At 36.4% G+C, this 21,211-nt stretch overlaps 1 long non-coding RNA gene across 2 annotated transcripts; it reads left to right on the plus strand.

The window, feature by feature from the left end:
* Positions 1 to 9,159: 9,159 nt before the first annotated feature.
* On the plus strand, positions 9,160 to 20,977 carry LOC142053189 (uncharacterized). Of its 2 annotated transcripts, none has more exons than XR_012659114.1 (3): positions 9,160 to 10,122; positions 17,463 to 17,641; positions 18,532 to 20,977. It is a non-coding gene; the product is annotated as an uncharacterized LOC142053189 (long non-coding RNA). The 2 variants fall into 2 exon arrangements; XR_012659113.1 differs by having other exon boundaries at positions 9,162 to 10,122; positions 17,484 to 17,641.
* Positions 20,978 to 21,211: the final 234 nt, after the last annotated feature.

The raw sequence follows: 21,211 nt of genomic DNA on the forward strand, positions 1-21,211 counted from the left end.
TGAGAGAGCAACTTACAGTGTCTTCAGACAATCACTGGTGTTGGTGGACCACTGCTACTGCTCTGCAGTGGGCTGACTGAACATAAGGGGAAAGGCATACTGTTCTTGGCTGAAGGAAATAAAATAGAAGCAGAAAAGGTACAAGAAAAATCAAAAAACAAGAGGGATCAAATTTCTGAAAAATATTGATTGTATTGAGAAGAAATAAAAATACTGAAAGCATTGGCTCCAAGACTTCCCACAGTTGTAAAGGAAGGGAAGGGGAGCATAAGAAGAAACAGAGACTGCAGGAGAATGTAAAAGGAAACAACTTTCCATAGGAGACCTCTATTTTTAAATTTAAAAGAACACTGTCATTGTCAGCGTCTTCTGTGGAAAATAAAAAAAGCTACTAGCCATCTTTTTAAAACTGAAAAAGAGTAAGAATATAAACAGAGGTGGAACTGAAGACATCTGCAGTTTTTCCCATATTAAGACATTCTTGTTCAGAGAACTGTGTCAGAGGGTTCACTCTCTGTAACACCCAGTATTTGTTTGTTCACATTGACCTAATTTTCAGGAGGCTTTAGGTTTTCATGTGTATAAGCAATTTATCATGAATACATACACTGGAGTTTGTCATGCATGTACAGAACACAGTTGTCAAGGAAAAAAAGTTGTTCATGGAAAAGATGTATCATTAAACCATTAAAGCTTTCTTGCACACAGTTCCCTGTAAAGCAGACCAAAACTATTTAAACACTGATCTGTGCTAATGTTTTTATATGTAAAATAAATAACCATGTTCTTTATTCCATTTTAGACAGCTAGGCCTTCTTTCTTGTCCATATTTACGTTTTTCTCTTGCATTAAGTACATATAGTTTAACACATTCTTCGGCTGGGGAATCAAATGCTACATCAAAGCAGATACAATATTTTCATTCTGTATTTAATGACAACATTTTGCAAGCACATTAGAAGTAATAATTGCTCATCAAACAAAAAAAATGAATCTTGGAAAAAATGTAGACTAGCTTTAATAAAGTATTTGATCTGCAAGGAAAAATATTTAAATTTGTAATCAACACATGCAAACAAATCACTCACCAAATTTCCTAGTATTGTGGTGCTAAGTAAGCTAATTATCCATATTAAATATTATTAAAATAGCATTTTTTTCCTTTGAAGTTAAACATTGGTATTAATGTAACTATCAGACACAAAAAATATGAAAAACAAACAATGTTTGTTTGGGCTTTGTGCTGAAGACTGGCAGGGCATATCAGGATGTTGCTGTTTGCAACAAAACATTAGAAATACAGAGGACAGAGAGATATCTGACTTCCTGCTGAAACACACCAAATGAATGTAAAAGATTTAAATTCTTGAGGCAATGCATGAAGAAATGACTTTTTCCACTTCTTTAGAGCCAAAATATCCCTCTCCTACGTTCACTGGGTCTACACTGCTGTAAAACTCAGGAGAAGCAGAGAGGTTTGTTGCTTGATTATTTATATTTCTTTTAAGCAAACATATTGGCATAGTACACGCAGAAGTGAAAAATGAAACTATCAAACTAAATTCACATTGAGAGTGAAAAGGATAGATTTTTACAATTATTCTTTATAAAAGTTACAGCTGAAATCTATTCCAACATTCAAAATATGTAGTTAAAGTAATAAAATGATCTTAACTTTGTTAATTCACCAGAAGAATAAAAATATGACTCAACTAGATTTGTCTTAGAAAAAATGTTTACTCAGAGAATATTAAGCATTATTATGACTAACCATAATTCTGTGAAGTATGTCACTAAAAGTTAACTTTAATTAATTATTTTAATTAATCTTGCTTCTTCAAATGCAAAACACAACACAAAATTTCATGTATATTATATATATTTCATGGGAAATACAAAATGTTATCATTCTCCTGTCTTTTTATTTGGGGCAAAGAGGAATAGGAGAGAATCACAGGTCTGAAGAAGTTAATACAACACATTTTCTCTTTAAAATAATCAAAGAATGTTTAAATTTTTTGCAGCGTTACCTGATCATTCATGCATATAATCAGTATAGGTGCTTTATGAAAGTTAGAAATGACCTTCACTGTTGTTAATTCAACTAAAATGCACAAGTTTTAGACATTCCACCTAGGTTTGGTATGATTTCACCTCTGGGGATATATCTCTTCCCTCTCTTATTACAGACAGAGTCTAGAAAACTTGATTAAATCAAATATTTAAACTTTACCTGGTTAAGCAGGGTGGACTCAACTAGACCTCATGATCAAACCCAGATCTGTTGTCAGTACAGGACAGAAAATAACTATCTGTGGAAAAGGCATGAGATTTTAATAAATAGAATGGATCCAGAGGTCTGATAAACTCTATTGTCTATAACTCCCCATTTATACCCCATTTGGTAACCCCTCTACTGACTTCATTTCCAAATCAGGTAAAACTAGCATATTTTTTCTCTAAACTATCTTGAGGAAGAGCTAACACAGAAAATGAGCTGAACCTGGCTGTTTATTCTGCTGTGAGCCTTTCACATGAGCCAGTGATTTGTGACTATCTTTTGTCACTATAATGACAATTCTGCCCTTATTTACACCTTCACCTCTTCTTACAAGAGTTTAAAATAATTTAGATGAAATGCAGTAATTCTTTCCTAAAGTTGCTGGTGAGGAGGAACAAAATGTAAAGGTTTCAGACATAAGATGTGCATAAAAGGGAGTGAATGGGCAAAGAAGTAATAAAGTCCTTAAGACCTAAGGCCCAAGCTTAAGTTTACAAACTGTATTTCACTTATAAAGGGGGAATAACCTCAGTTTAAAAAAACAAAAGAGAAAAAAAACCCTCATGAGCACTAAAGTCTGTTTAGAATCTTGTAAAAAAATTGCCCTTTGGACCTCCTCCAGTTTACCCATATTCCCACCCAAAATTGAACAGTTGCCCTTGACCACATATACTTGTTCCTGAGGATATTACGTCTGTTTTTTGAAAGTGTTTCAGCTCAAGCATGAAGAAAAATGCTGTGTAAATAAAAAATATTGCGAACAAACATCTCAGCATTTCTGATTTAAATTTTCTCACAGCCTTTTCATCTGTCAAAAGGCTTGATCTTTTTCCTCAGTTTTCTTTTTCATTTTGTGAGAAACATTATTTAAAATGTTCCATTACTGGAATTGCCATTGGGCAGTAAAGCTGTCTTTCAAGCTGCGTCTTAATGACAAAATGAAATACGTCCTGCTAAAGTTAAAATAGTTTTATGCTAAAACATATCAAATGTTTGTTAAAGTTATCTTGTCTTTTAACATGTTAGTGCACAGCATCAGTTTTTGAAATTTCTATATCTCTGCTGAAGTCAGTTGAGCAATACCGGTTTATACTAAGGATATTCTCTGCTGTTCGAGAGAATGAAAAATCTTTCCCCAGTTAAGGTAATTAATTTCAGATTTTATGCAATTATATTAAATTTCCTAATACTTTATTTTCATATAAGTCTGTGCCTTATTTATACAAACATGATCAATAAAAATGAGGGCTTTTTATACCTGTTACTTCTCAATACTTCCTTGAACTTTAGTTCCTAGGAACTTAACTGCGTAAATGAGAATAATCTTTTTTGTAACTGCTTTGCAACTTTTACTATTCAAGTGTTTTGTTGGCAAGCACTTAAACAAAATTGTGTTGAAAATTAAGCATATAAATTAAATAAAAAATGAATTTGCATTGAAAGTTCATTTTGTTGTGTTGGTTTTTTTTACTGTCTAACTGCTAAGAACAGAATGTATATCCTATAGATGCAGCATATAGAGATTTCTGTCTCATTATCATTCAAGCATCTGGCATAATCCGGGTTGGGGCTTTAAATCTTAAATCTTTACCTGGACTGATGTGAGGACTTCAGAATCCAGGAGGAGTACAATACATCTCTGGGTCTTGAGGCATGTAATAAGCATACAAGAACCTTCATAACAGTACATTTAGTGAATACATCATGTATAACTTCTAAGGTGCAAAGTGTAAGCATCTCTAGGTAATATATTTGACTCTGAATAGCCAGAGAGGTAATAAAATTATATTGTCATTAAAAATTGTATTTACATGTTTCTGTAACCTCTACATCATAGTTAAGATACAGTTACGGCTGAGGGCTAATTCCAACACTGACCTTTTATGACATTCTGCAAAGCTTACTGTCAGCACTACAAGCTGCAAAGTAATGGAAACAAAACCCAAAACAATTCCCAAACCCAGATCAGTTTCTAACCACATGTAAGTTCAGCTACGTTATGTGATAAAGTGATCCAGCACGTCTTTTGCATCTGTAATTAATTCCCATCATTCCCTACACAGCCTTTCTAACATGTGAACTAGTCGTACCCATATTTAAGAGGATATTTCTTCTTTTTCAGTGTAGATTTGATACCTTGTTGGTACAAACAGGCAGAGACAAACTAATAGTCTCTCAGAACTATTTTCACACTCAGTTTATATGATTACTCGTTAAGACAGCATTCCCTCATTTTCACAAAAATCGCCTACGTTATATCAGTGTAGGGCACAAATGCAGATTTGTGCAATCCATTTAATTCACACTTTACCTATTGAATCTAACATGGTAAATAAATAAACCTTTTCCATTTGGAATAAACATGGTTGAAATATTTTTCGGTGTGTTTACACTAGAGATTTAACTTTCCAAGCACTGCAAAAACATAGTTGTTTTTAAGTTAATTTGAATACAGCTGTGTGAAAAATGTAGAAAAGATTTTCAGATTTGACCTGTTTTTAAAAACACATTCTGAATCTCTGAAAGAAAAGTGGGATTGCAATGAGTCAAATACAGACAGATGCATTGCCAGATATTTGAACTGAAATTTTTAGATTTCAGAGTACACAAGGTTCACTATTTTTCCACAGAAGACAATGTTGTATGCTGCAGAAAAGAGAAGACTCATAAAAGAAACACTGAAAGAGTAGCCAAGCTACTCCTGTAGCACATAGGAGGTAGTAAGAAGGTGGTTTGAACTTAGTTTTGATTTCTGAGGTGATTCAACAGGTTGTACCTGGTATGAATGGCACCTTTAAATACTCTGATTCAGGTGAGCTGGGGCTGAATTTCAGGGGAAGGGGGAAGTTCATGGAGAGCAAGGTTGGATATATTAATATACAGAATTTCTCTCAACTACATTTTCATCACTGACTTAAACTGATGTTCTTGGAGTGAAGAAACATGCTAAAGAAGAACTTGTCACGCAGGACATCTATAATTAAAGAAGATCTTCAATGACAGCATCTCACAACACCTCCATTAAGCTTTGTCATACTGCAAAAAGAACATGAGCCTCTGTGTAAAGAAAAGTTAAACAATTGTCAGCTGAAAGCAGATGAGGGTTTTATTGAATACCTGTATTACTAATGCATGAAGAGGTACCCATGCAGAGCACAGCAGATACAATCATTGCTTTTAATTGTTGTGCAATTTTTATTACTAATGGAACTACTAAACAAAAAGAGGGGGATAGATTTCCTTTACTGGTAGCCATAGCTTTATTTCAGGACAAACCTGTGACCCAGGTCACCTGGTACTAGCGTACAAGGATCACCTCCACATGAGACAGGTAGGATTACTGTCTTGAAGACAGCATAGATCGGGACATTCAAACCACACTAGCTGGGGTCACATAAAGGTTGAAGGATGCATAACCATTTCCAAATCTTCCCACAGAAGGAATAAAATTATTTGACAAAGCAGTTACAAGGGAAAAGATAACATTTATTTATATAATTTCTGAAGGAATATATAACAGCAAAGAAAGAAATGCACGTTACTTTAATTAGTCTATGTTACCAATTATCAACAAGCGTTATTGTAATATCTATACCTTTTATTGTTTAAGTTTGTACCATAGTGATTATATCTTGAGTCATAGTCCAAATATCCAGATTACTGGAAAGTACTTTTCTAAAGTTTGTGTTCAGCAAAGGCTTGGGAAGACACACTGGCTGATCAGGAGGCTAGTATCTGTTCTTGAATTTTTAAAGTTAAAAGCAAAAAAAAATCTGATTTTTTAAATCCTTGGGTTTTTTAATCTGATAATAGTTATTTTCATTCATAATAACTATTTTAATTTAAAAATGTACATGACTAGAGGTCTCCAGGCATTTTAGTGGACACAGCTATAAAATACTGCCAAAGTGTGTGTGTGTGGCAATAATTCTTTTAGAAGCTTCTAAGTTTGAAACAATTAATAAAAATCTTATCAGCAGAAGTTTAAAGAAAAAAAAAATTATTCCTGCTTCTGAAAGATAACTTTGATTACTTAGTCTGTTTGAAATGAGGGTCATTAACTGTTCCACATAATGACACTTTTCTACTTTTCTTAAAATTGTTACATGGAATACTCAAATGGTTCAGCCTTGTGGATTTTTTAACTGTCCTAGCAGAACATACTACTACATATTGTGTTTCAGCTGTAAATTTGTACTTTTATTTTTTTAAATGATGGTATTAAGACAGTGAAAGTTAGATGACAAATACGAGCTGGTATCGATACGATATTTATTTAATGTGCGTGTAAAATTGTTATTTTCATTTTTTTTGAGATCAGGGTCCACACTGTTGCAAGTACCACTGAAACCATTACCTGCAAGGGTAGCCACAGCCAAAGGAGAAATCTACTGACTGAGTACTGGAGATTCCCACTTTGGGAACTTTGCTTTTCAGACCTTCAATCGATTCTTTCACTAATATGTTTATAAAATAACTTTTAAAATATTGGGCTTGAGTGCAATCCAGAACATGAATCTGCACATGCTGTCCAGTCAGAGGCTTTTTCATGAAAATACAAAGAGATCATAGCTCTTCACTTGCAGGTACGGTTGAAACAATATCCCTTGGGAGTGAGAAGGGAGAAATGAGTGTTTTGTCGCCTCTATACTTGCATCTGGAAAACTGAGGTCAGAATATAGAGACCAGGCAAAGATCAAGATATATTTATTTGTTCATTCACTCATTTCTCTGAGCCAACAGCATTATAAAGGGCAGAAAACATACTTTAATTTATTGCTGGTTTTAATCTCTTCTATGTTTTTTTTATGGGCTCTTTTTCTCTGTCTGCTGCTGTTTCATTTACAGGTTTTCTCAAGAACCCTCATTTTCAAAGGGAAACCCACCTGGTTTCCATTTGATAGCCTCAAGTCCTGTGGTGTCAAAGAACTCATCTACTCCCATGCATACTACTTTGTATTTGTACATTAAGCATGACAAAACTCAAGCATGTCTCACTTTTCAGCAGTTAAATGGAGAAATCTTTTATTTTAAAAGGTGATATCACATACTTGAGGTAAATATTGTGAAAGTCAACATGAAGCAAAATCACAGAGATGCTAAGTATTTCAGCTTTCTCAGGGAACAAGAATATGTCCATTAGAAATGTACATGTCTCTTCAGCTTTCAAATACCATCAAAAAGAAGACATTCAAAAGGCCAATGATTAATCATAAATGGAGGCAAATAAACAGGTAAGACATTAAATTCATTCAAAACATGAAGGTAGCAAAAGCATGAAGGCTTCTTCTTCACATATGGGGATTTGTAAAACCAGGCATAGGTGCTACAAGACTTAAAAGGTGTCCTGAATCGATTCAGAAGTTTGTCAATTTGATCTTAAGCCAAATGACTATCCAATGAAGAGTAACAGATGCACCTGATGACATAGCATTCCAGTTCAAGGACGTAGCAGAAATATCACTCTAGTTCTTCCCAGTGACAGACAAAACTATTGATTGCACATTTACAGCTCAAATGCTTTTTTTTCTCCTTTCTAGAATAACAACAGAATTTGAAGTGTATGAAGAGCTTGTGGGTTTGGCTTCAACTCAAGGCCAAACAAAGGGCTCTGACTTTCACCACAGTCTGCAGAAGCATTTATAAGCTGTGTATTTGGATTTGTGCAAACTTGTTGATCTTTCAAACTATAAAGCATTTTCAACAGCCATAGCACAGAATATTTCCTTTTGTTTTCTGATGGAAAAGTTTACAGGTACCAAAATCCATCTGAGAAAAGGTTAACTTGTAACTTGAATCCAGTTATGTCTTGTGCACTATGCACTGTGAACCTGAATCACCGATAATTGATCTACCAAACCCCATCACCAAAGAGAGCCAAATAATTTGGGTTACCTGAAGCATGTATTGTTTTTCTAGGCAGGAAAAAGACAAAAAGAGAAAAGAAAAAACCCAAAACAGTTCACATTTCTTTCATTTTGTTCACTGAATAAAGGATTTGTCAAACATGTAAAGAGAACACATTAGTTTGGTTTATATTTAGCTTAAAAATAATTAAAAAAAAAAAAAAAAAAAGAAAAAGACCCAAAAGATGACTATTTTGAAATGGCTTTTTAAAAAATTTATTTTCAGGTCTGTATCCAAACATTAATGTCTTTTCTACTCTTAGGTAAACTTTAAAAGAAATAATGCATTTTAACCACTTTCCCTTTCTTATATTTCTTTTGATTTTCCTGTAAGAAAGTGATATACACATGCAGAAAGAGTGAAAGTACTTTTCCTGCCCGTATTATTTCTTTTTTTCCTCTCTTTTCCACTTCACTTTTCCCAAAGGAGGGGAAAAATAAGGAAAAACTACTAAAACTAAAATGAGTGCAGGACTTGTTCTTATTTTTAAAGTCGTCATTATTAACTTGTTATTTATGTTTTCAGTTTGTATGACTAATATTAAAACAAAGGTTATGAAGTTTTTTATAGTAAAAATCACAAGAGAGGCAAACATCTATCAACCAGTTTCACTAAAAGGTGAGGAACTGAGCAGAGTCAATGTCCATTGGAGAAGCTGGCTTTTAAAACAGAAACTGAGGAAATGAAAAAAGGCTGCCAGAGAAGACAAGTGGAAAGAGTTGGACATGAATGTCACTTGATTACCTATGATTGTAGCTGGAGCTCGTGCAAGAGAAAGAGGGAGAAAGAAGGAGACTGCGTGTACTACATCTGGGAGAGGTACACCACAATGGGATGAGGCCTGTAGGGCTCATGAAAGCCAGTGTCCACACCATGCACATTTTGGAGGGGTTTACGTCAGACTAGCTCTAGTTTGTTGCCATGGACTGTACTCCCAATGGCAGCTGGAGTGCGTTTGGGGTGTTCACAGGGTAAATTTTTCTGGTGGTTTTTTTTCTTTTGCATCTGAAAGCAAACCAGGTTGTATATTCCGAGATGGCTATGGGATCTGAATCAATACATGTTAGCTGGGAAGGACCGGGAAACTTTTCTCAAAAGCACTTTGCTGATTCAAACCAAAAAGTTAATGTCTACTCAAGGAACAGCTACTTGAAGATGAGGAACTTGGGTAGATTGGGTGATTGTCTCCCATCCAGAATATAGAAGAACTGGTACTAAAATGATTTCTGCTTCTCTATTTCTAGCTAAACATTAAGCATATCCTTTAAATTTTCTTTTCTTTTTTGCCAAAGAACTTTGACTGTTACAGTTTGCCTTCAGAGGTGAACGAACTTGCAGTTAGAGAGTTATGCAGTTCAGAGAACAGTGTAAGTGGTGGTACTTCAAAGGGCAGATTGTCCCTTGAAAAGGTAGACGTGCTTAATGTTTTTTTTTCTTTTCCTTTGTACCCTTCTGTGATCTCAATGGATCAGTATGTAATATGACATTAACTTTGGTTTTTCTTACTCCCTAAATGCTACCATTTGTGCAAATATTTTAATGTCTGTCATGCTACAACTGAAATTCTTTCTTCTTCTGTGCACTGCAATGTTGATGAAAACCCACAACAAAACTACCATACACAGCAACACTGTCTATGAAGGACTATAACAAATTTAGAGTCCCCTTAAGATTTGATCCTATATTCAAAGAAGCCAAACAAGAGCGAAGCCTAGAGCTGTTGCTGCTGCCTAAGCTCAAAGTACACCTTCTGATGAGCACAGACCTTTTTATGGGGGGTCTTCTAGAAAGGAAAGAAAGCATGACGCATTATGGATAAAATCTGCATTTTAAATTTCTATTTACAACTTTGGTACAGCAGCTACAGAAACACTGGAAATTCGGTAGCAAACAGACCAACAGGTCTGTTATAGAAAGTTCATGAATTACTGAAGGTGGGTAAAAATTTTTCTGAACTCCTGACTAAAATTATACGTGACTCATTATGTCTGTTGGTTTTTTGTTCATTTTTGTTCATTTCTTGTTAAATTATATTACATCATCAGTTCTCCCCTGTGTTAATCTTGAGCAAGTTCTGTGGGAGAACAGGTTCACATGGCCAGCCCAGATAGAATGAGGTTATTTGATGCACCAAAATAGCTAGCAAATATTAGGATACAGTGGTTGATTTATGTTCTTGAACTTTCTGTGTATCTTCTTCTTTTCTAGTACAATATCATGATGGATTTCTTTCATTTTTTATTTCTGAATTTAGAATTTGGAAATAATTTGGAAAAAGGTATTTTTTTGTAAATGAACCTTCAGGGATTTTTTTTAAGTATAACTTATGTATATACGCTACAAAAGCAATCTATTTTGAAAACAAATTAAAGAAAAATACTTTTCATTTTTGCACATGAAAATATTAGTCACTCAACATTCTTTTCTCGTAAAACTAATTGAATCTAGGATTCAAGAAGGAACCTTAATTTGGTATTTGTGGACATTCTGGTTTTTGACTTTGTAAACTCAATGCTAAAACATAGATCATTGAACTATTTGGGGACTAGGATTGTTGTTTATTTTTTCTTATATGAAATACACACATATTTTAGATTCCCTGTGTTGTTTGTTTTCAACTAAAATAAGGTTCATTTGCTAGAGTAAATCAATTGCATTGCTGTTTCCAGTACTTGTTGTGAGAAATCTATTAAATAATGTTTTCTTTTTTTTATTAGACTATAATGCACAGGTGTTCTCCATTTCTTCCTTCCCCTCTCTCTCCCTCCTACTCCTCCCTCCATTGCCTTTTATTAATATTCCAAGGGTAAGGACAGTGATTAACAACCAGCATCTTGTCTGAGGTCTCATTTTCAAGAACAGCAGGTCAAAAAAGCTGTTTTAGCTGGGCTGAGATATATGAAATTCTGGTCCCAGGTGTGGATTTTCAGGCCACAGAAAATGAATCCTGAGGGGTCACAGTATTTCTTAGGTGTATTTTGTATGCTACTGATTTCCACAACCCTTTCAAGCTCACTTATTTTCTACATTCAATAATATTTTCTCTTTATCCTAACTTCCTCTGTTTCCACTCCCACCTTAAAAAACAGTAGCATAAAAGTCTGAAAAAAAAACAAAAAAAGGGCCTACCTCTAATACATACTTTCTCTTTCTAATATTGAACGGCCGCCTTAGGAATCTCAAAGCAATATTTTACCTTTTCATTTATGCATTGTTTATCTCATTTTCTGCAACACATACTTCCAGAATAATTTTATGGGATAAAATAAGCGTGTGCCAGAATAAAATGGACTAAAACAGAAACTAAGTTCAGAGTTTTAAATACCTATTAGTTTCTACACAAAACCATTATATTTTCTCATTGATTATTTCACAGCAGTAATAATACTAGTAACAATAGCAACAATTTTTATTTTCATAGTCTAAGATCTTTTGCTATATAAAAAATTCCAATTAAACTTCCCATTTTTTTTCAAATAGTAATACTTCTTTTAGAGCTGACTGGTTGCCTCCAAAGCCTTAGGATTATTCTAAGTTGAGGGACCACTGACCCACAAGTGTCTGTAGAAACACCTACTGCCATGGTGTTTTGAAAACCTCAAATAAACTACAATAAAAATTATAGGAGAGATAAAATACGCTTTAAAGTTGTGGTCATTTTCTTCCTTTGGCAAATATTAATTCAGAGCTAAAAAAAAGGAATATAATACATGCCTCTGAAAAAATATATCCTCACCAATATATAGCAGTTGTGAAATGTAATGATTAATACACCAATTCTAGGCATGCATATAAGGAGCTAAATAAATGTAGACATTTTCTGTTTTCTTTTACTGAAATTGCTTGATCATAAACTGCATAAGTGACTGGCCTGAACTATTTTGTGATGCTCATTTAACTTCCTGGATGAGTATTCTTCTGAGGACAAAATATTGGAACATAAGGGTTATATTCCTGCTCCTTTCTAGAGGAACAGACAACTGGCTTCAAGGCATTCAAATTTTAAGTCACCAAGAGTCGTTGCCTTCTGAAGCAGGACGTTAAAAAACAGCTCTTATTTCTCCCTCAGTACATGCACATAGTACTCTGATACATTTCATTTACTGTTTCAAAGGTACTCAGATTTTCCACCACTACAGTTAAAATAAAAAGATTTATGTGCTGTTACATGAATCTGATATCTGTGCAGATAAATACTTTCACTTCATTTGTAAGAGCACCTTAATCTGAAATACAAGGTCCTGAGAGGTCTCCAACATGGTCTTAAATCTATCAATATAGCCTGCCTATTCCTTTCCTAAAGTCATAAAAAGGTCACAGAATATTCTTCGTTATTTTGGGGCAAAGAATTTCTACAGGAACATTGAGTTTTATGATGTTCACAAGATCCTGTGAAGATTGTAATTGCAACTAGGCAGTATTTGCCATTCTACTGTGAAGAACCATTTGTGCTCTGCTGAGGCAGTTTGATGTGACATTGGCTCTGTCACCATAGTAAGGTGTAATGTGTCCTGGCACAAACCTAATTTTGGATCGAGAAATCTGTAGTATGTTATGGAAGCAATTTGGTTTTCACTGCTTTTATATATATATATATTTTTTTTTTTTCTCCCTTTCAGGCTCTTCAAGTGTTTGGTCTGCTTTCAAGTAAATAAACAAAAAATCCTACACTGTTATGCGGTATTTATAAACAGCATCAATATCTGGGCATTATATGCATCTGTGCTTACACAGAGCTGTTTTTGTCAGTTTCTGGGCCCAGCACAAGGGATGATGATTCAGTTTGACAACGGAATTTATTGAACTCCAGTTGTCGATACCACCGTAGGTATTTTTCTTCTGAGTTCTACAGGTTGCTGTGGAGCATGCGTCCACAGAAACAATAATAAAGTTTAGGAAGCTTCTTAACTGTTGCTTAATGCTATAGCTCTGGTGCATTCCATGATTTCTCCTTAGGGAGAACTACCATTTTTTGTGTTTGCACAGACATGAGATTCTGGTTTGAGAACTATTGTTTCTGATGCCCATCATGTATTCCTGTGCTGCTGACAGTTCATACCTTTTTTGTAAAAAAATATATGCTCTGCCAATGCACAATAAAGACACTATTTACATAAGGAGTGAGTATAGCTACTGAGACTTGCCTTCAGAAATGGGCAAAGAATAAGTGCTGGTGAGTGCATAACCACTAGCAATTCAGAGAGCTACTTGAAATTATTTTATGTTGACATGCCACTCTTTGTTGAAAGTTAAAACTAAATGGAAACAGATGAGTAGTGTTATGGTCTCCAAAGTCTCACCAGTTTCTCTGTTTAGATGTATCTCTTATTGGCTCCTTTTTTTGGAGCCAATACAGATGTAGCTGATGACTGAGAAGAGTCAGGAGTTCCAGTTAAGTTAGCCAGCTGCAACGGAGATTGATGGGCTTTAATAATATTGTCATCCATGAAAACTACTGATAATGCTCACACTGACTGCAGACTCCAGGCAGAGTTCTCCATGGCCATGAACCAAAATATATCAAAAATATTTACACCTTCACAAGAAACCTTATATCTGATGTTAGTTTAATGATGAATATTTGTTAATATAGAGATGGCCATAGTCTCCAGCCATTCCTATTCCCAGAAAGCAGCACCAATATCATCAGAATTTCCAAAATGGAAGAAACAGTGAATGGATACTGTCATATAAGAAAATGCAATATACCTGTAACAGTAGCTTTAAAAATTATTCTTATCGTTCATTGACTATAGTGTTGGGATTTTTTATTTCTTGAAGGTTGTAAACATGTGTTTGTTTCTTTGTTGTTGACTGTTGTTGGTTCTGAGGGGGAGAGGGGTTTTGGTTTTTTTAAATGTATTTATTCGTTTGTTGTCTGAATAGAGGGAGATTTGGGATAAAACTGGATACTTTTATTGGGTATTTTTCACATTTTGGGGGAAGACATGGAAGGTGAAGCGAACAAAACTTGTAGCTGCTTGTTTAAAGTATTCATAACTGAATGTGAGATAACATGAGCAAAGGTATCTTTTGGCATCTCAGTTAATAGTTCAGCCTGCACTAATATGACAACGTAATAACATATTGTCTTTGTACAATGTAAGTCTCTTAATGTGCAGCTTCTGGTAATTAGAATATCAACACGTAGAAACATGAATGGATTGCACACAGCCTAGCAGATCTGAAAACAAAACAAGTTTTTAAGAATTAATAGTAAAATTATCACAATAAAATTACATTTTCATACTATTATCATGTTACTATGATGTATACAATGGCAGCGTGCCTATGAATAAGCAACATAAATTTATTTGTCTTGAATTGGACTGTGTATTTCATATGCACAGATTTCTTGGGAAAAATACATCTTACAGTTTGTAAGCTTTTTGTATGTTATGCTGTAAGAAATAAATTTTCTTATGTCATTCCACCTACTTCAGAAGGCAAAGATAAATGTATGCTAGGCTATGTTACCACATTTCCCAGTGGTATGCACTACTCTCAGTATAAACAACTATTTGCAAATGGTCACAGGATTAATCATGATCCAATATGGGGAGGGGGGGAACATTTATGTTTCTGACACATACCTGCCTGAATGTCCAAATGCATAAACTTAACTATCCCATACACTTAACTTTCAACTGCAAGTTGAAATATTGTTGTTTAAACATCACTGAAACTTAGATACAGCTGCTAAGATGATTGGGAGGTGATTTATTTCTCTCTCTTAACTTGATCATGGTTCACCACGTGTATACTCTAAACTGTGCAGCCTCCACCAATATTAAGAAAACCAATTTCCTGCTTCTGTCTTCAGTAGTCTTTTTGGCAAAATACCTACTAAGTACTTTAAGCACATGTTGCAATTGTTTCTATTCTCTGTACAATAGAATATCTTAATATTTATTAATATCAATGTTAATTTCAACTATAATTTTCCAGAATTCCAATTTTTGCTTTCTGAAATAAATCAAGCAAGAAGAGAAGGTGAGTTTTATAACAGGACATAGACTGTGTCTCCTTTGCAATAGCCTGTTTCCAAAACTGTAGTTGCCCTTGCCAGGAATCAGATATTTTAGCAGCATGAGAAAAACAAAGCTAAAACATAGTCATACAAGTTTCATAGCTATGTACACCATCTATTTTTCTCTAGATAACTAATACCGACTACTGGTAAATTAATGTCTTTCAAAGGTTCCAGGGGAGAGAGGTTACTACTCTTTTGCTCTTTAGTGGGACCACTTAAGCGAGCTGTTGAAAACCCAGTACAGATAATGGATTCTAACGTCACACAAGTTGAGAGGAAAGGACTGTGCAATTTACACATTTTGCTCTAGTGGTAATATTGATTCTGTCCTATAAACCATCTTGTCCCCACATAAGACAAACAAAAAAACTCTTTGAACTGAAACACACCAACCTGTCCAAAGCATCTGTTTTCTGGATGAAAGAGGGAAAAAAAAACCTAACCACCTAGAAAAGCAAGGAGGGACATAGCTTTCTTTTTGCTCTGATAATGGTCCCATCTGTGAAAATAAAGGGTGTGAAAATCATCAAAAGCATTCAAGAACTTTTGCAAGGTGGACAGAGAAATATGCTTTCATTCTGATAACCTTGAACTTTCAGAAAGACAAAATAGAGAAGGAACTAGATGGTGGGAAACGTGAAAATAGTGAGAGGACACTGGTTTAATCCCAGCTGGCAACTAAGCCCCACACAGCCGCTCACTCACTCCCCTGCCAGTGGGGTGGGGGAGAGAATCAGAAGGGTAAAATTGGGAAATTCATGGGTTGAGATAAAGACAGTTTAACAGGTACAGCACAAGCCGGGCACACAAGCAAAGCAAACCAAGGAATTCATTCAGAACTTCCCATGGGCAGGCAGGTGTTCAGCCATCTCCAGGACAGCAGGGCTCCAGTACATGCAACAGGTACTTGGGAAGACAAATGCCATCACTCTAAACTCAGCTTTTCATGCTAAGAATGACATCATATGGTATGGAATATCCCTTTGGTCAGTTGGGGTCAGCTGTCCCAGCTGTGCCCCCTCCCAGCTTCTTGCGCCCCTCCAGCCTGCTTGCTGGTGGGGTGGGGTGAGAAGCAGAAAAGCTTTGACCCTGTGTAAGCCCTGCTCAGCAGTAACAAACATATCCCTGCATTGTCAACACTGTTTCCAGCACAAATCCAAAACACAGCCCTGTACTAGGTACTATGAAGAAAATTAGCTGGATGCCAACAAAACCAGCATAGACAGATCTACAAATGCGCATGAGAAATCTCTTCTGGATAAAGGTATTATTTCTATTTTGAGTAGCACTGGAGGAAGGCAAGCCTTATTCTCAGCCATATTAACATAAACTTTGTCAGCAAACTTGTCAAAATTAAATAAACAAAGGTGATGTAAAACTCTGACTTCTGGAAAACAGCAAGAAGAAATGATAAAACACTTCTACGTGCCTTAAAAATCAGAATGAAAAGCAGCCTACACAGTTTCATTAAGAGCAAATCATGTCAAACTAATCTAATTTCTTTGTATGAAAAGTTAACAGGACTTGTGGATGAGGGGAAGTATGTCACAGATAGTGACTTTAGTAAGGCTTTTGACATTGTTGCACATGACATTTTTGTAAGTAAGCCATGGAAATATAAACTGGATGTTACTGCTGTTTGTTGAGTATAACTGGTTGGAAAACCACACAGAGAATAATTATCAGTGGCTCACTGTCAAACTGGAGAGATTTATCAAATTGGGCTCTTCAGGAGCCTGTCTTTAATTTAATATGATTCAATATTTTCATTACAATGTTGGATGATAGCACAGAGAGTAAGCCTATTAAATCTACAGATGACACTGAACTGGGACAGATGCAAAGACATTGGAGGACAGGATTAGAATTTGAAATGATCTTGTAGAGTAGGAGGAAAAAAGCCACATGTAAACCAATAAGGGCAAATGCAAAACTCTATAGTAAGAACAATGAACTAAAAAAATCATAATGGGGAATATCTGGGTGAACAGCAGTATTGTCTCTGTCAGACCTATTTCCATTTAAACAGGAAAATTACCTTTGTCTAAGTACTGCTGCTCTTCACCACTTCAGTATCCAATGAGACCGATCTGGCTTGCCCCAAACTTCCACTGTTCATTTCCTTGTTTTTGTGACAAAGTGCTTTGGAACAAGTTCCATGACCCAGAGATTTTCTCATTTCTTCTTCTGTCTCATATGCTATACTCCTCACCAAACAAGACTGCCTCTGAATCTTTACAGAGTATTCCCTTGTTCCTACAGTCTTTGACTTGGATTCACCAAGGGGAGATCATGCGTAACCAACCTGACAGCCTTTTATGATGGTGTGACTGGCTGGGTGGATGAAGGGAGAGCAGTGGATGTTGTTTACCTCGACTTCAGTAAGGCGTTCGGCAGTGTCTCCCATAGCCTCCTCATAGGTAAGCTCAGGAAGTGTGGGTTAGATGAGTGGGCAGAGAGGTGGATTGAGAACTGGCTGAATGGCAGAGCTCAGAGGGTCATGATCGATGGTGCAGAGTCTGGATGGAGGCCTGTCACTAGTGGTGTTCCCCAGGGGTCTGTGCTGGGTCCAGTCCTGTTCAACATATTCATTGATGACCTGGATGATGGGATAAAGTGCACCCTCAGCAAGTTTGCTGATAATATAAATCTGGGAGGAGTGGCTGATACACCAGAAAGCTGTGCTGCCATCCAGCGAGACCTGGACAGGCTGGAGAGCTGGGACAAAGGGAACCTCATGAAATTCAACAAGAGCAACTGCAAGGTCCTGCACCTGGGAAAGAACGATCCCATGCACCAGAACGGGTTAGGTTGGGGGTTGACCTGCTGGAAAGCAGCTCTGCTGAGAAGGACCTGGGAGTACTGGTAGGCAGCAGGTTGACAATGAGCCAGCACTGTGCCCTTGTGGCCAAGAAGGCCAACGGTATCGTGGGGTGCATTAAAAGGAGCGTGGCCAGCAGATTGAGAGAGGTTATCCTCCCCCTCTACTCTGCTCTACCCTCACCTCTACTCGACATGGGGAAATTAGCTTAATTTATTACCAATCAGATCGGAGTAGGGTAATGAGAAATAAAACCAAGTCTTAAAACACTTTCCCCTACCCCTCCCTTCTTCCCAGGCTTAACTTTACTCCTGATTTTCTCTACCTCCTCCCCTGCAGTGGTGAAGGGGGACAGGGAATGGGGGTTGTGAATATCGTTCATCACAGCTTGTCTCCGCTGCTCCTTCCTCTTCAGAGAGATGACTCCTCACACTCTTCCTCTGCTCCAGTGTCCTCGACAAACTTCTCCAACATAGGTTGTTCCCACAGGTTACAGTTCTTCACTAACTGCTCCAGCATGGGATGCAGTCCTTCAGGGAAAGACTGCTCCAGCCTGGGTCCCCAGTAGAGTCACAGGTCCTGCCAGCAAACCTGCTCCAGCACCGACTTCCCATGGGGTCACAGCCTCCTTCAGGCATTTACCTGCTCCAGCGTGGAGTTCTCCATGGGCTGCAGGTGGATATCTGCTCCACTGTTAACCTCCATGGGCTGCAGGGTGACAGCCTGCCTCACCATGGTCTTCACCAAGGGCTACAGGGGAATCTCTGCTCCAGCTCGTGGAGAACCTCCTCCCCCTCCTCCTTTACTGACCTTAGTGTCTGCAGAGTTGTTCCTCTCTCTGGCTGCAGTTGTGCAGGTTTTTTTGTTCCCCCTTCTTAAGTGTGCTATCTCAGAGGCCCTACCACTGTTGCTGAGGGGGTCAGCCTTGGCCATCGGTGGGTCCACCTTGGAGCTGGCCAGTATAGGCTTTGTGCAACATAGGGGTAGCTTTAGCAGCTCCTCACAAAAGCCACTGCTGTAGCCCCCCCGCCACCAAAACCTTGCCATGTAAACCCAATACAATGATACAAGGATGACACTGTTCTTTCTAAAGAATTGAACTGAGGAAGAATTTTTCTCTTTTATTTTGTGACTTTCTGTCAATATCAGTATCTGGACATGAATTAACTCCTGGACCTTCACCACCAACACACACCAAGATAAATCCACTCCAAAAGGCAAGTCTTTGTGCATTTGTAAGCCTTACTATACTGCAATATCACTGTAGAACTTGGGTCCTATACAGCAGACTTCCCACAGTGAAATGCTTTTACTGCTTCTTCTTGTTCTGGATCATTCTAAACACTTGTTATGCAGACTTATGGGGGGAAAAATCTCAGTTTTGACTGAGAAATGTATGAATCATATCTCTTCCTTCTCACCATCAGACTCATCTGACATGGTTTCAAAGCACTATAAAATAACCTAAAAATAAGCAGAAGTTATGCAGCCATATTTAAAACAAACTCTACTTGATTATCCGCTGGTAAATGGCAAGTTTAGATGTCTCTGTGACTCATTTTAGGGTACTTTTTAAGAGCACCTCAGGCCAAATATGATTATGAAACAACACTTTTAATCTTACAAATGGTTTTTAGCCCTACTTCTTCACAACCAAAAATAGAGAAATTATGCCCTTTCCCTTTTCATTGTACGTATTTCCTTTTGTGTCAGGAAAAAAGAGAGAAAATCATCTATGTATCCTGCATTATTGTTTATGAATTTGAGACTACAAATCTCACTTAATACTGTGGTAGGGGAATGAATATGCAACCCCTTAGATTGAAAGGGAGCTTCACATGAAGAAATCGACAAGCCGTCTCTCCCAAACACAGTGTTAATGCTACCACAGGGCATGACAGTCCCTGAGCCTGATCTTATTCCTTCCCTTATATTTTTACACTGAAGGTAAATTTCAGGTATGAGTTAAATCACAAGGACTTAGATGAGTTAAGGAGTTAAATAAAATTGAAAATACAATAAAATATATAAAAAGACATGTAACATACAAGACTAGTTCAAATGAAGTCTGCAGGATTAGTGATTTTAATGACAACATTTACAAATACTTGTATTTTACCGTTCATAATTATGAAGAAGTTATTAAGTCGTACATTTCTTCCTTTAGTATTTTTTCTCCACTGCAAACTAATGAAGAGTATAGATATTTTGCCTGTCAGTGATTTCTACTGGATAGTATAGATCCATACTTAACAATAACTGCCTGAGATTTTTAGTTCCAAAATAATTTATAAGGTTAATTCTTTATATTTTTATTATTTTTTCATCAGACACACGTGTCTCATTTGTATGTAAAGTTGCTAAAGGGAAAACCTCCCACATCAACACCTTTATGAAAAATATTCTCACTCAGATAGCTCAGCTGGAACGACTGAAATCAAACTGAATACCTTAACTAGCATGAACATGTTCATTTAAATCAGTAACTGTGTGTTCCTTATATAAAATCAAAAGTGGAGTAGTATTATTACATTGCATAGGTGGAAACAAATTTGTTAAACATGAGGAGTTTTTAATGTTGAGGATAAAAAAAAAAAGTATAGGACTACAAACCATGTTTGTGCCAATTCTTAGTTAAATAAGGTTCACTTCAGCTAGAATCTACAACTCACTGTTTTGGATATATATCCCCTCATATTCTGTGAAACTGGTGGAAATCAGCTACTAATCATGTGTTAAAATCTGTACTTAAACACAGCCATTTGACACATTTTGAAAGTCTAAGTTTTACTTCCTGATCATTTTAGAAAAGGAATTAAAATTAATTGTACAAGCTATGTCTCTGCAAAGATGTAATAAGTGCGTTAAAAAATGAAAAGCATTGACAAAGCAGGTGAAAACATGTTTTAATAAACGTGTCTTGAAAACTGGTAAATGGTGGAAGATCTTGCCAAATATTGAAGGTTTTCAGAGCAGCTTTTTAAAACATAAAAGCTAAACCAACCAGCCACGCACGTTTCATATAGACCTGGTTCTTACCATAAAAACTTTCAGAGTGTAGGATGTTTGCTGCTAACAGACTGTTTTCACAATAAATGATGTGTTCTTATAGAAAGTAATTCATTTGAATGTTGCTGGCTTCTCAGGCTCAAAAGTAGCAAAAACAAAG

Source organism: Phalacrocorax aristotelis, chromosome 2 (assembly GCF_949628215.1).
Source record: "Phalacrocorax aristotelis chromosome 2, bGulAri2.1, whole genome shotgun sequence".
In the NCBI taxonomy this organism is placed as follows: Eukaryota; Metazoa; Chordata; class Aves; order Suliformes; family Phalacrocoracidae; genus Phalacrocorax; species Phalacrocorax aristotelis.